This window comes from Glandiceps talaboti, chromosome 11 (genome assembly GCF_964340395.1).
Source record: "Glandiceps talaboti chromosome 11, keGlaTala1.1, whole genome shotgun sequence".
NCBI classification, from domain to species: domain Eukaryota; kingdom Metazoa; phylum Hemichordata; class Enteropneusta; family Spengelidae; genus Glandiceps; species Glandiceps talaboti.
Window position 1 is genome coordinate 24,341,863 of NC_135559.1, and position 13,489 is coordinate 24,355,351.

The 13,489-nt window shown below is 37.5% G+C and overlaps 1 protein-coding gene across 1 annotated transcript in view; it reads left to right on the plus strand.

Moving 5' to 3' along the window:
- The window catches only part of LOC144442171 (von Willebrand factor A domain-containing protein 8-like), a 234,867-nt gene that overhangs the window by 189,608 nt on the left and 31,770 nt on the right, over positions 1-13,489 (plus strand). The window lies entirely within an intron of this gene.

Here is a 13,489-nt window from a genome sequence, read left to right on the forward strand (position 1 = left end):
ATGAATACAGCCACCCTAACTATAAATGAATACAGCCACCCTAACTATGAATGAATACAGCCACCCTAACTATAAATGAATACAGCCACCCTAACTATAAATGAATACAGCCACCCTAACTATAAATGAATACAGCCACCCTAACTAAGAATGAATACAGCCACCCTAACTAAGAATGAATACAGCCACCCTAACTATGAATGAATACAGCCACTCTAACTAAGAATGAATACAGCCACTCTAACTATGAATGAATACAGCCACCCTAACTAAGAATGAATACAGCCACTCTAACTATAAATGAATACAGCCACCCTAACTAAGAATGAATACAGCCACTCTAACTAAGAATGAATACAGCCACCCTAACTATAAATGAATACAGCCACCCTAACTAAGAATGAATACAGCCACTCTAACTATGAATGAATACAGCCACTCTAACTATGAATGAATACAGCCACCCTAACTATAAATGAATACAGCCACCCTAACTAAGAATGAATACAGCCACCCTAACTATAAATGAATACAGCCACCCTAACTAAGAATGAATACAGCCACCCTAACTATAAATGAATACAGCCACCCTAACTAAGAATGAATACAGCCACCCTAACTAAGAATGAATACAGCCACCCTAACTATGAATGAATACAGCCACTCTAACTATAAATGAATACAGCCACCCTAACTAAGAATGAATACAGCCACCCTAACTAAGAATGAATACAGCCACCCTAACTAAGAATGAATACAGCCACTCTAACTAAGAATGAATACAGCCACCCTAACTAAGAATGAATACAGCCACTCTAACTATAAATGAATACAGCCACCCTAACTATAAATGAATACAGCCACCCTAACTAAGAATGAATACAGCCACCTAACTAGAATGAATACAGCCACTCTAACTATAAATGAATACAGCCACCCTAACTATAAATGAATACAGCCACCCTAACTAAGAATGAATACAGCCACTCTAACTAAGAATGAATACAGCCACCCTAACTATAAATGAATACAGCCACCCTAACTAAGAATGAATACAGCCACTCTAACTATGAATGAATACAGCCACTCTAACTATGAATGAATACAGCCACCCTAACTATAAATGAATACAGCCACCCTAACTAAGAATGAATACAGCCACCCTAACTATAAATGAATACAGCCACCCTAACTAAGAATGAATACAGCCACCCTAACTATAAATGAATACAGCCACTCTAACTAAGAATGAATACAGCCACCCTAACTAAGAATGAATACAGCCACCCTAACTATAAATGAATACAGCCACCCTAACTAAGAATGAATACAGCCACCCTAACTATAAATGAATACAGCCACCCTAACTATAAATGAATACAGCCACTCTAACTAAGAATGAATACAGCCACCCTAACTATAAATGAATACAGCCACCCTAACTATAAATGAATACAGCCACCCTAACTAAGAATGAATACAGCCACCCTAACTATAAATGAATACAGCCACTCTAACTATAAATGAATACAGCCACCCTAACTAAGAATGAATACAGCCACCCTAACTAAGAATGAATACAGCCACTCTAACTATGAAATAATAGGACTCCCTAACTATAAGAATGAATACAGCCACCCTAACTAAGAATGAATACAGCCACCCTAACTATAAATGAATACAGCCACCCTAACTAAGAATGAATACAGCCACCCTAACTATAAATGAATACAGCCACTCTAACTATAAATGAATACAGCCACCCTAACTAAGAATGAATACAGCCACCCTAACTAAGAATGAATACAGCCACTCTAACTATGAATGAATACAGCCACTCTAACTATAAATGAATACAGCCACTCTAACTATAAATGAATACAGCCACCCTAACTATAAATGAATACAGCCACCCTAACTATAAATGAATACAGCCACCCTAACTATAAATGAATACAGCCACCCTAACTATAAATGAATACAGCCACCCTAACTAAGAATGAATACAGCCACCCTAACTATAAATGAATACAGCCACTCTAACTAAGAATGAATACAGCCACTCTAACTATAAATGAATACAGCCACCCTAACTATAAATGAATACAGCCACTCTAACTATGAATGAATACAGCCACTCTAACTATAAATGAATACAGCCACTCTAACTATAAATGAATACAGCCACCCTAACTATAAATGAATACAGCCACTCTAACTATAAATGAATACAGCCACCCTAACTATAAATGAATACAGCCACCCTAACTATAAATGAATACAGCCACCCTAACTAAGAATGAATACAGCCACCCTAACTAAGAATGAATACAGCCACCCTAACTAAGAATGAATACAGCCACTCTAACTATAAATGAATACAGCCACCCTAACTATAAATGAATACAGCCACCCTAACTATGAATGAATACAGCCACCCTAACTATAAATGAATACAGCCACTCTAACTATAAATGAATACAGCCACCCTAACTATAAATGAATACAGCCACCCTAACTATAAATGAATACAGCCACCCTAACTATAAATGAATACAGCCACTCTAACTATAAATGAATACAGCCACTCTAACTAAGAATGAATACAGCCACCCTAACTAAGAATGAATACAGCCACTCTAACTATAAATGAATACAGCCACTCTAACTAAGAATGAATACAGCCACCCTAACTAAGAATGAATACAGCCACTCTAACTATAAATGAATACAGCCACTCTAACTAAGAATGAATACAGCCACTCTAACTAAGAATGAATACAGCCACTCTAACTATAAATGAATACAGCCACCCTAACTAAGAATGAATACAGCCACCCTAACTAAGAATGAATACAGCCACTCTAACTAAGAATGAATACAGCCACTCTAACTAAGAATGAATACAGCCACTCTAACTATGAATGAATACAGCCACCCTAACTATAAATGAATACAGCCACCCTAACTATAAATGAATACAGCCACCCTAACTAAGAATGAATACAGCCACTCTAACTATGAATGAATACAGCCACTCTAACTATAAATGAATACAGCCACCCTAACTAAGAATGAATACAGCCACCCTAACTATAAATGAATACAGCCACTCTAACTATGAATGAATACAGCCACTCTAACTATAAATGAATACAGCCACCCTAACTATGAATGAATACAGCCACCCTAACTATGAATGAATACAGCCACTCTAACTATGAATGAATACAGCCACTCTAACTATAAATGAATACAGCCACTCTAACTATAAATGAATACAGCCACCCTAACTATAAATGAATACAGCCACCCTAACTATAAATGAATACAGCCACCCTAACTATAAATGAATACAGCCACCCTAACTATAAATGAATACAGCCACCCTAACTAAGAATGAATACAGCCACCCTAACTATAAATGAATACAGCCACTCTAACTAAGAATGAATACAGCCACTCTAACTATAAATGAATACAGCCACCCTAACTATAAATGAATACAGCCACTCTAACTATGAATGAATACAGCCACTCTAACTATAAATGAATACAGCCACTCTAACTATAAATGAATACAGCCACCCTAACTATAAATGAATACAGCCACTCTAACTATAAATGAATACAGCCACCCTAACTATAAATGAATACAGCCACCCTAACTATAAATGAATACAGCCACCCTAACTAAGAATGAATACAGCCACCCTAACTAAGAATGAATACAGCCACCCTAACTAAGAATGAATACAGCCACTCTAACTATAAATGAATACAGCCACCCTAACTATAAATGAATACAGCCACCCTAACTATGAATGAATACAGCCACCCTAACTATAAATGAATACAGCCACTCTAACTATAAATGAATACAGCCACCCTAACTATAAATGAATACAGCCACCCTAACTATAAATGAATACAGCCACCCTAACTATAAATGAATACAGCCACTCTAACTATAAATGAATACAGCCACTCTAACTAAGAATGAATACAGCCACCCTAACTAAGAATGAATACAGCCACTCTAACTATAAATGAATACAGCCACTCTAACTAAGAATGAATACAGCCACCCTAACTAAGAATGAATACAGCCACTCTAACTATAAATGAATACAGCCACTCTAACTAAGAATGAATACAGCCACTCTAACTAAGAATGAATACAGCCACTCTAACTATAAATGAATACAGCCACCCTAACTAAGAATGAATACAGCCACCCTAACTAAGAATGAATACAGCCACTCTAACTAAGAATGAATACAGCCACTCTAACTAAGAATGAATACAGCCACTCTAACTATGAATGAATACAGCCACCCTAACTATAAATGAATACAGCCACCCTAACTATAAATGAATACAGCCACCCTAACTAAGAATGAATACAGCCACTCTAACTATGAATGAATACAGCCACTCTAACTATAAATGAATACAGCCACCCTAACTAAGAATGAATACAGCCACCCTAACTATAAATGAATACAGCCACTCTAACTATGAATGAATACAGCCACTCTAACTATAAATGAATACAGCCACCCTAACTATGAATGAATACAGCCACCCTAACTATGAATGAATACAGCCACTCTAACTATAAATGAATACAGCCACCCTAACTATAAATGAATACAGCCACTCTAACTATGAATGAATACAGCCACTCTAACTATGAATGAATACAGCCACTCTAACTAAGAATGAATACAGCCACTCTAACTAAGAATGAATACAGCCACTCTAACTAAGAATGAATACAGCCACCCTAACTATAAATGAATACAGCCACTCTAACTAAGAATGAATACAGCCACCCTAACTATGAATGAATACAGCCACTCTAACTATAAATGAATACAGCCACCCTAACTATAAATGAATACAGCCACTCTAACTAAGAATGAATACAGCCACCCTAACTATAAATGAATACAGCCACCCTAACTATAAATGAATACAGCCACCCTAACTATAAATGAATACAGCCACCCTAACTATGAATGAATACAGCCACTCTAACTATGAATGAATACAGCCACCCTAACTATAAATGAATACAGCCACCCTAACTATAAATGAATACAGCCACTCTAACTAAGAATGAATACAGCCACCCTAACTATAAATGAATACAGCCACCCTAACTATAAATGAATACAGCCACCCTAACTATGAATGAATACAGCCACCCTAACTATAAATGAATACAGCCACCCTAACTATGAATGAATACAGCCACCCTAACTAAGAATGAATACAGCCACCCTAACTAAGAATGAATACAGCCACCCTAACTATAAATGAATACAGCCACCCTAACTATAAATGAATACAGCCACTCTAACTATAAATGAATACAGCCACCCTAACTATAAATGAATACAGCCACCCTAACTATGAATGAATACAGCCACTCTAACTATGAATGAATACAGCCACCCTAACTATAAATGAATACAGCCACCCTAACTATAAATGAATACAGCCACTCTAACTATAAATGAATACAGCCACCCTAACTATAAATGAATACAGCCACCCTAACTAAGAATGAATACAGCCACCCTAACTATGAATGAATACAGCCACCCTAACTAAGAATGAATACAGCCACCCTAACTAAGAATGAATACAGCCACCCTAACTATAAATGAATACAGCCACCCTAACTATAAATGAATACAGCCACCCTAACTATAAATGAATACAGCCACTCTAACTAAGAATGAATACAGCCACCCTAACTATAAATGAATACAGCCACCCTAACTATAAATGAATACAGCCACCCTAACTATAAATGAATACAGCCACCCTAACTATAAATGAATACAGCCACCCTAACTATAAATGAATACAGCCACCCTAACTATAAATGAATACAGCCACCCTAACTATGAATGAATACAGCCACTCTAACTATAAATGAATACAGCCACCCTAACTATAAATGAATACAGCCACCCTAACTATAAATGAATACAGCCACCCTAACTATAAATGAATACAGCCACCCTAACTATAAATGAATACAGCCACCCTAACTAAGAATGAATACAGCCACCCTAACTATAAATGAATACAGCCACCCTAACTATAAATGAATACAGCCACCCTAAATATAAATGAATACAGCCACCCTAACTATAAATGAATACAGCCACCCTAACTATAAATGAATACAGCCACCCTAACTATAAATGAATACAGCCACCCTAACTAAGAATGAATACAGCCACCCTAACTATAAATGAATACAGCCACCCTAACTATAAATGAATACAGCCACCCTAACTATAAATGAATACAGCCACTCTAACTATAAATGAATACAGCCACCCTAACTATAAATGAATACAGCCACCCTAACTAAGAATGAATACAGCCACCCTAACTATAAATGAATACAGCCACTCTAACTAAGAATTAATACAGCCACCCTAACTATAAATGAATACAGCCACCCTAACTAAGAATGAATACAGCCACCCTAACTATAAATGAATACAGCCACTCTAACTATAAATGAATACAGCCACCCTAACTATAAATGAATACAGCCACCCTAACTATAAATGAATACAGCCACCCTAACTAAGAATGAATACAGCCACCCTAACTATAAATGAATACAGCCACCCTAACTATAAATGAATACAGCCACCCTAACTATAAATGAATACAGCCACCCTAACTATAAATGAATACAGCCACCCTAACTAAGAATGAATACAGCCACTCTAACTAAGAATGAATACAGCCACCCTAACTATAAATGAATACAGCCACCCTAACTAAGAATGAATACAGCCACCCTAACTATAAATGAATACAGCCACCCTAACTATGAATGAATACAGCCACCCTAACTATAAATGAATACAGCCACTCTAACTAAGAATGAATACAGCCACTCTAACTAAGAATGAATACAGCCACCCTAACTATAAATGAATACAGCCACCCTAACTATAAATGAATACAGCCACCCTAACTATAAATGAATACAGCCACCCTAACTATAAATGAATACAGCCACCCTAACTATAAATGAATACAGCCACTCTAACTAAGAATGAATACAGCCACCCTAACTAAGAATGAATACAGCCACCCTAACTATAAATGAATACAGCCACCCTAACTATAAATGAATACAGCCACCCTAACTATAAATGAATACAGCCACCCTAACTATAAATGAATACAGCCACCCTAACTATAAATGAATACAGCCACCCTAACTATAAATGAATACAGCCACCCTAACTATAAATGAATACAGCCACCCTAACTATAAATGAATACAGCCACCCTAACTATAAATGAATACAGCCACCCTAACTATAAATGAATACAGCCACTCTAACTAAGAATGAATACAGCCACCCTAACTAAGAATGAATACAGCCACCCTAACTATAAATGAATACAGCCACCCTAACTATAAATGAATACAGCCACCCTAACTATAAATGAATACAGCCACCCTAACTATAAATGAATACAGCCACCCTAACTATAAATGAATACAGCCACCCTAACTAAGAATGAATACAGCCACCCTAACTAAGAATGAATACAGCCACTCTAACTAAGAATGAATACAGCCACCCTAACTATAAATGAATACAGCCACCCTAACTATAAATGAATACAGCCACCCTAACTAAGAATGAATACAGCCACTCTAACTAAGAATGAATACAGCCACCCTAACTATAAATGAATACAGCCACCCTAACTAAGAATGAATACAGCCACTCTAACTAAGAATGAATACAGCCACCCTAACTAAGAATGAATACAGCCACTCTAACTAAGAATGAATACAGCCACTCTAACTAAGAATGAATACAGCCACTCTAACTAAGAATGAATACAGCCACCCTAACTATAAATGAATACAGCCACTCTAACTAAGAATGAATACAGCCACTCTAACTAAGAATGAATACAGCCACTCTAACTAAGAATGAATACAGCCACTCTAACTAAGAATGAATACAGCCACTCTAACTATAAATGAATACAGCCACCCTAACTATAAATGAATACAGCCACCCTAACTAAGAATGAATACAGCCACCCTAACTATAAATGAATACAGCCACTCTAACTAAGAATGAATACAGCCACCCTAACTATAAATGAATACAGCCACCCTAACTAAGAATGAATACAGCCACCCTAACTATAAATGAATACAGCCACTCTAACTATAAATGAATACAGCCACCCTAACTATAAATGAATACAGCCACCCTAACTATAAATGAATACAGCCACCCTAACTAAGAATGAATACAGCCACCCTAACTATAAATGAATACAGCCACCCTAACTATAAATGAATACAGCCACCCTAACTATAAATGAATACAGCCACCCTAACTATAAATGAATACAGCCACCCTAACTAAGAATGAATACAGCCACTCTAACTAAGAATGAATACAGCCACCCTAACTATAAATGAATACAGCCACCCTAACTAAGAATGAATACAGCCACCCTAACTATAAATGAATACAGCCACCCTAACTATAAATGAATACAGCCACCCTAACTATAAATGAATACAGCCACTCTAACTAAGAATGAATACAGCCACTCTAACTAAGAATGAATACAGCCACCCTAACTATAAATGAATACAGCCACCCTAACTATAAATGAATAAAGCCACCCTAACTATAAATGAATACAGCCACCCTAACTATAAATGAATACAGCCACCCTAACTATAAATGAATACAGCCACTCTAACTAAGAATGAATACAGCCACCCTAATTAAGAATGAATACAGCCACCCTAACTATAAATGAATACAGCCACCCTAACTATAAATGAATACAGCCACCCTAACTATAAATGAATACAGCCACCCTAACTATAAATGAATACAGCCACCCTAACTATAAATGAATACAGCCACCCTAACTATAAATGAATACAGCCACCCTAACTATAAATGAATACAGCCACCCTAACTATAAATGAATACAGCCACCCTAACTATAAATGAATACAGCCACCCTAACTATAAATGAATACAGCCACTCTAACTAAGAATGAATACAGCCACCCTAACTAAGAATGAATACAGCCACCCTAACTATAAATGAATACAGCCACCCTAACTATAAATGAATACAGCCACCCTAACTATAAATGAATACAGCCACCCTAACTATAAATGAATACAGCCACCCTAACTATAAATGAATACAGCCACCCTAACTATAAATGAATACAGCCACCCTAACTAAGAATGAATACAGCCACCCTAACTAAGAATGAATACAGCCACTCTAACTAAGAATGAATACAGCCACCCTAACTATAAATGAATACAGCCACCCTAACTATAAATGAATACAGCCACCCTAACTAAGAATGAATACAGCCACTCTAACTAAGAATGAATACAGCCACCCTAACTATAAATGAATACAGCCACCCTAACTAAGAATGAATACAGCCACCCTAACTATAAATGAATACAGCCACTCTAACTATAAATGAATACAGCCACCCTAACTATAAATGAATACAGCCACCCTAACTATAAATGAATACAGCCACCCTAACTAAGAATGAATACAGCCACCCTAACTATAAATGAATACAGCCACCCTAACTATAAATGAATACAGCCACCCTAACTATAAATGAATACAGCCACCCTAACTATAAATGAATACAGCCACCCTAACTAAGAATGAATACAGCCACTCTAACTAAGAATGAATACAGCCACCCTAACTATAAATGAATACAGCCACCCTAACTAAGAATGAATACAGCCACCCTAACTATAAATGAATACAGCCACCCTAACTATGAATGAATACAGCCACCCTAACTATAAATGAATACAGCCACTCTAACTAAGAATGAATACAGCCACTCTAACTAAGAATGAATACAGCCACCCTAACTATAAATGAATACAGCCACCCTAACTATAAATGAATACAGCCACCCTAACTATAAATGAATACAGCCACCCTAACTATAAATGAATACAGCCACCCTAACTATAAATGAATACAGCCACTCTAACTAAGAATGAATACAGCCACCCTAACTAAGAATGAATACAGCCACCCTAACTATAAATGAATACAGCCACCCTAACTATAAATGAATACAGCCACCCTAACTATAAATGAATACAGCCACCCTAACTATAAATGAATACAGCCACCCTAACTATAAATGAATACAGCCACCCTAACTATAAATGAATACAGCCACCCTAACTATAAATGAATACAGCCACCCTAACTATAAATGAATACAGCCACCCTAACTATAAATGAATACAGCCACCCTAACTATAAATGAATACAGCCACTCTAACTAAGAATGAATACAGCCACCCTAACTAAGAATGAATACAGCCACCCTAACTATAAATGAATACAGCCACCCTAACTATAAATGAATACAGCCACCCTAACTATAAATGAATACAGCCACCCTAACTATAAATGAATACAGCCACCCTAACTATAAATGAATACAGCCACCCTAACTAAGAATGAATACAGCCACCCTAACTAAGAATGAATACAGCCACTCTAACTAAGAATGAATACAGCCACCCTAACTATAAATGAATACAGCCACCCTAACTATAAATGAATACAGCCACCCTAACTAAGAATGAATACAGCCACTCTAACTAAGAATGAATACAGCCACCCTAACTATAAATGAATACAGCCACCCTAACTAAGAATGAATACAGCCACTCTAACTAAGAATGAATACAGCCACCCTAACTAAGAATGAATACAGCCACTCTAACTAAGAATGAATACAGCCACTCTAACTAAGAATGAATACAGCCACTCTAACTAAGAATGAATACAGCCACCCTAACTATAAATGAATACAGCCACTCTAACTAAGAATGAATACAGCCACTCTAACTAAGAATGAATACAGCCACTCTAACTAAGAATGAATACAGCCACTCTAACTAAGAATGAATACAGCCACTCTAACTATAAATGAATACAGCCACCCTAACTATAAATGAATACAGCCACCCTAACTAAGAATGAATACAGCCACCCTAACTATAAATGAATACAGCCACTCTAACTAAGAATGAATACAGCCACCCTAACTATAAATGAATACAGCCACCCTAACTAAGAATGAATACAGCCACCCTAACTATAAATGAATACAGCCACTCTAACTATAAATGAATACAGCCACCCTAACTATAAATGAATACAGCCACCCTAACTATAAATGAATACAGCCACCCTAACTAAGAATGAATACAGCCACCCTAACTATAAATGAATACAGCCACCCTAACTATAAATGAATACAGCCACCCTAACTATAAATGAATACAGCCACCCTAACTATAAATGAATACAGCCACCCTAACTAAGAATGAATACAGCCACTCTAACTAAGAATGAATACAGCCACCCTAACTATAAATGAATACAGCCACCCTAACTAAGAATGAATACAGCCACCCTAACTATAAATGAATACAGCCACCCTAACTATAAATGAATACAGCCACCCTAACTATAAATGAATACAGCCACTCTAACTAAGAATGAATACAGCCACTCTAACTAAGAATGAATACAGCCACCCTAACTATAAATGAATACAGCCACCCTAACTATAAATGAATAAAGCCACCCTAACTATAAATGAATACAGCCACCCTAACTATAAATGAATACAGCCACCCTAACTATAAATGAATACAGCCACTCTAACTAAGAATGAATACAGCCACCCTAATTAAGAATGAATACAGCCACCCTAACTATAAATGAATACAGCCACCCTAACTATAAATGAATACAGCCACCCTAACTATAAATGAATACAGCCACCCTAACTATAAATGAATACAGCCACCCTAACTATAAATGAATACAGCCACCCTAACTATAAATGAATACAGCCACCCTAACTATAAATGAATACAGCCACCCTAACTATAAATGAATACAGCCACCCTAACTATAAATGAATACAGCCACCCTAACTATAAATGAATACAGCCACTCTAACTAAGAATGAATACAGCCACCCTAACTAAGAATGAATACAGCCACCCTAACTATAAATGAATACAGCCACCCTAACTATAAATGAATACAGCCACCCTAACTATAAATGAATACAGCCACCCTAACTATAAATGAATACAGCCACCCTAACTATAAATGAATACAGCCACCCTAACTAAGAATGAATACAGCCACCCTAACTAAGAATGAATACAGCCACTCTAACTAAGAATGAATACAGCCACCCTAACTATAAATGAATACAGCCACCCTAACTATAAATGAATACAGCCACCCTAACTAAGAATGAATACAGCCACTCTAACTAAGAATGAATACAGCCACCCTAACTATAAATGAATACAGCCACCCTAACTAAGAATGAATACAGCCACTCTAACTAAGAATGAATACAGCCACTCTAACTAAGAATGAATACAGCCACCCTAACTATAAATGAATACAGCCACTCTAACTATGAATGAATAGGACTCCCTAACTATGAATGAATACAGCCACCCTAAATATGAATGAATAGGACTCCCTAACTGACAAGGAATAGGGCAACCCTAAGTAAGAATGAATAGGACTCCCCTAACTGACAAGGAATAGGGCCACCCCAACTAAGAATGAATAGGACTCCCCTAACTAAGAATGAATAGGACTCCCTAACTGACAAGGAATAGGGCCACCATAACTAAGAATGAATAGGACTCCCTAACTGACAAGGAATAGGGCCACCCTAACTATGAATGAATAGGACTCCCTAACTGACAAGGAATAGGGCCACCCTAACTAAGAATGAATAGGACTCCATTTAACATACCATGGCAGTGCCCCTTACCATGGCAGTACCCCTTACCATGGCAGTACCCCTTACCACGGCAGTACCCCTTACCACGGCAGTACCCCATACCACGTACGGCAGTACCCCATACCATGGCAGTGCCCCATACCATGGTAGTACCCCTTACCATGGTAGTACCCCTTACCATGGTGGTACCCCTTACCATGGTAGTACCCCTTACCATGGCAGTGCCCCTTACCATGGCAGTGCCCCATACCATGGCAGTACCCCTTACCATGGTAGTACCCCTTACCATGGTAGTACCCTTACCATGGTAGTACCCCTTACCATGGCAGTGCCCCATACCAAGGTAGTACCCCTTACCATGGTAGTACCCCTTACCACGGCAGTACCCCATACCATGGCAGTACCCCTTACCACGGCAGTACCCCATACCACGGCAGTGCCCCTTACCATGGCAGTACCCCTTACCATGGCAGTACCCCTTACCACGGCAGTACCCCATACCATGGCAGTGCCTCATACCATGGTAGTACCCCTTACCATGGTAGTACCCCTTACCATGGCAGTACCCCTTACCATGGCAGT